General features: G+C 41.2%; 1 non-coding gene across 1 annotated transcript; it reads right to left on the reverse strand.

The window, feature by feature from the left end:
• Positions 1-1,320: 1,320 nt before the first annotated feature.
• On the reverse strand, positions 1,321-1,427 carry LOC150055040 (U6 spliceosomal RNA). Its single transcript, XR_016537737.1, has one exon. It is a non-coding gene; the product is annotated as a U6 spliceosomal RNA (small nuclear RNA).
• Positions 1,428-4,490: the final 3,063 nt, after the last annotated feature.

A 4,490-nucleotide genomic window follows, 5' to 3' on the forward strand; every position in this document is an offset into this window, starting at 1 on the left:
TTTAATTCCAAGATGTGTCCATATAACCTGGGTGCCAGTTGCTCCCACCTACAGTCCTGACACCAGGAAGCTGGGATATGAGAATCATGGTTCAAAGCCAGCCTAGGCAGACAAATCCAGGAGATTCTTACTTCCAGCTGACCAGAAAAATACCTAAACTGGAGGCATGGCTCAAGTAGTGGAACACCACTCTTGAGGAGAAACAATCAACACAGACATATACAGAGAGAGAGAGAGAGAGAGAGAGAGAGAGAGAGAGAGAGAGAGAGAGAGAGAGAGAGAGAGAGAGAGAGTTACAGTGTAGGAATCCAGCAGGAAGCTCTTCTACAATTGTCTTCTGACCCATAAACCTAATCCAACACCTAGAAAGAGCCATGGAGACATTTCTGGAGACATTTCTGTAGCTTCCAGGAGCATCTCAGAGCCTGTCACACCCACGCCCTTCAACTCAGGGCCTGAGTGCTGGCCTTAAGCACTTATGCTCAAAGGTAGCACTTAATCACTTGAACCACAGCTCCATTTCTGCCTTTTCCCCTCCCCTTTTCTAATAAAACATACATATTTGGTTATTTGAAATTGGATAGGGAACGGGGGAAAACAAGATGAGGGGTGGGGGTGGGGGGGAGGGAAATGGGGACCAAGACATGTGAAAGGGTATCAATGTATGGGAATTAATGCACCTTCTATCTGGCAAATATCATGTAACCCTTCTATTAATTACAATTAAAAAATATATAAAAAAAGAAGTTAACTGAAAGAAGTAAAGTGGGAAGCAGATAAATTTTAGTGATGTTTAAACTTATTGATGTTTCTGAATGATATGGTTATTAAGTATATATATGTCTTTTACCTTTGAGATCTTCACGTGTAGGAAATCATTTTGGAAAAACAATTACAAAACTATTTCTTAATATGCCTCTGAAGACAAATTGGAGTTTTAGGATTTATAAGGAAATCGTTTCACAAAGTCAAGGATGGCATCCACATTTTCATCCAGTGGAATTCATCTGTGGGAGACTGACCTCTTTCTTGATTATCTATTATTAATGTAACCACTTGAAAATTACTGTATCATGCATTATTTATTGACCTTGACATCAATCAATGTTATCATTACGTTGACTTTTATATTTATACAATTTGGTAGTATTATATATTACAGACTTAATAATAATGTATTTTGAAAAATTAAAAAATATATACACGTATATATAATACATACACATAAGAACATATTTAAAGTCTTTGAACTTTACCTATGGAAGAAAAGATGCTGAGTCTAGCCTTCTTAAGGGCTTCTAACTTCTCCAATTTTCTTTTAAAAATATGGAACAGTTCATGAATTTGCGTGTCATCCTTGCACAGGGGCCATGGTAATCTTCTCTGTATTGTTCCAATTTTGATGTATGTGCTGCCAAAGTGAGCACCACTTCTGGCTTTCTGATGGTTAATTGAAGATAAAAGTCTCACAGACTTTCCTGCTGAGGCTGGCTTTGAACCAGAACCCTCAGATCTAACCTCCTGAGTAGTCAGGATTACAGACCTGAACCACCAATACCTGGTTCCTTTATGGCTGACTGGAAGTGAGCACTGTATCAGATCTACTCCCTTGAGAAAAGATACAATAAATATGTATCATTCTCACATCATCAAAAAGAGAAGGAGGAGGAGGAGGAGGAGGAGGAGGAGGAGGAGGAGGAGGAGGAGGAGGAGGAGGAAGGAGGAGGAGGAGGAGGAGGAGAAGGAGAAGGAGGAGGAGAAGGAGGAGGAGAAGGAGAAGGAGAAGGAGAAGGAAAAGGAGGAGGAGGTGGAGGAGGAAGAAGAGGAGGAGGAGGAAGATCATTTGAACTCAATTGAAAACCGTCTATAGCAATGATAAAAACTGAGGGAGTGAAATGGGAATCGGGACCCATTCGCTGCTGACCGTGGTCCTGACAAGATCTTTTCTACTTAGCCCTGTTACATTTCCTATACCTAAGAAGAAACCCCAATCTCACTTTAAAATGAAGGGGCTGGGAATTCTTGTGCTGTAAGCTGTGGGGCTATGGGAGGGAAGGCTTATCATGCAAGCAGCCAGATGTTGAGAAGAGCATATGGGTGGAGTTATATGCCCATCCTGCCCTCTCCCTCCACACTCACTTCTTGTCCATTCAATGTGGATGATTCCAATCTTCCATTTCCACCTTCCATCTCTCCTCTGAGCGCCTGAACTTCCCATCTCTACTGGGATAATTTCTAAAATGGAATTACTCCAGTAGCATGATCAGGAGAAAGACCACAGTGAAATACAAAGAGAAAAGAAAAAAGAGTGCATTTACATGGTACTTAACTACTGTATCAGAAGATCTAAGTCATTCTCTTACCAAAGGGAAAGGAAACTTATGTAGGCAGGAACTTGAGATGTGAGCCAGGGTGGGCATCGTCTAAAAACAAAACAAAACAATAAATGATGCCAACCAATCGCACCTACGGCATTTGCAGCTGATCATGATGACAATACAAGCCATTCTATGCTTTTTGGGGGGGCAAGACTAGGTTTTGGACTCAAATCTCTATGCTTACTAGGCAGGACTCGACCACTTGAGTCGTGACCTGGTTGGGTATTTTTTTAGTTATCTTTTGAATAGAGTCTTGCATTTGTGTTTGAGTCTATCGTAGACTGCATTACTGATAGCTTTGCCTTGTGTGAAGCCTGGAGTCACAGGTATGTACCCCCATATCCAATTTATATATTGAGGTGTCCCAGCCTGGTCTCCTACTTCAATGTTTGCTTCCCAAGTAGCTGACATGGCAGATGGGAGCTACCATTCCCGGCACAAAAGTAGTTCTTTCCTAGGTGTCCTGCATAAAGAATGGTTGAACCAGCTTCATCTATACCCTTGAAGAGAGACTTCATCAAATGACAATTTAAAAAAGACCCTCAGATCTGGAAAAATATCACAAGATTGAAGGAAGGAGGGCGAGGGAAACCATACTTATACATCTAGAAAAGTGATCATGGAATTTTAAGGGTCCAGAGTCCAAAGGTTTTGAGCCAGGATTTGAAAGATGGTACCTTAGAAAAAGCGACACTTCTGGAATTTGGGGATCTAAAAGTAACAGAGGAATAAAATTCATCATTAATAAAATTAATTATATTTAAAGAGGAAAAATATTAATAATAATTGGTTGTCTTCCATAGCCTACCACAGGATTTTTATCTGGGAAGAACTAACTAGCTTTGTCAGGCTGAAGACCTGAAATTATCTTTTCTTTTCCACTTCCGGGGCTTGAACTCAAGACCTGGGCTTCTTTGTGTTCAAGGCTAGAGCTCTACCACTTGGGCCACAGCATCACTTCTAGCTTTTTCTGAATAGTTTACTGAGGATAAGAGTTGCACCAACTTTTCTGCATAGGCTGGCTTTAAACCATGATCCTCAGATCTCAGCCTCTTAAGTAGTTAGGATTACAGGTATTCAGCAACCCCCAACTCTGGAATTATCTTTTAGAGAGAGACTGATACATTCCATCCTGGGCACAATTTGCCTAAATCCCCCTTCCACAAAAGCCAGGACCCATCAAGCCTCAGGTAATGTAGAGGTGATTCAAAACTGCACTGGGACAGACATGGGACAGACAGAGACCAGATGTCAACATGTTGGACTGAAACCAGAACCAAGATAGATTTAAAAAGTTCTGGACAGAAAGAAGACGAAAACCAGAGAACCACAACATAGGAATTGGTCTCAAGGTCAAAATGTCCAGGGGAAAGGAACAGGCTATTATAGGCATAAAGTCATGATCCATCCCTTCAAGACAAAACGTTCCTTTTCATATGGCTTTTGGACTGTTGAAACTGAAATGCAACATGCACACATTATCCCACTCCTGGGAACATACAGTAAAGCACCAGTGGTGGGAGGCACAAGAGACTCACACAAACACACACATCGCAAAAGTTTTATTAGTGCGTAGGAGCCAAGAAAGGAGGCAGAGAGGATCCTTTGAAGCAAGAACTGAACAACACTTTTCTCAATATGTCACGCACATGACAATTTACTGAGTCACAAATGCTACTCGGTGTTGTTATTCCCTTCCATTTTCCAGTTTGTTCTATTTTGCAAATATTTGGACTCAGATGATAATGTGACTTTTGTTCTCCAGCCACACAGACTCCCTCATAAAGCGCTTTCTTTTGAGTCAGAAGACAGCTGCTAAATTGAGATTTACAAAGAACCTAATAAATACAAACATAAATAGATGAGCTCTGGATATTACAATCTGAAGCACTGGCTTCCCTTATGTACTTGCAAATGACATGGCAGAGTATCTCTAAAGAGCGATGGGTAAATCTTAGCATCCCTTCCTCTGAGCACCTCCGAGACACCTTTTTCATTCCAAAGCCATTCAGGAAGAAGGTTGGACACGGCTTTCTCGTCGGCAGCCTTTATGCTCACAGGCTCTTGGTACAAAATATGGGGAAGTATGAGCAAGTGTGCTCGAGTGACAAC

Source organism: Megascapheus bottae, chromosome 14 (genome assembly GCF_031878675.1).
Source record: "Megascapheus bottae isolate mThoBot1 chromosome 14, mThoBot2.hap1, whole genome shotgun sequence".
Classification (NCBI taxonomy): domain Eukaryota; kingdom Metazoa; phylum Chordata; class Mammalia; order Rodentia; family Geomyidae; genus Megascapheus; species Megascapheus bottae.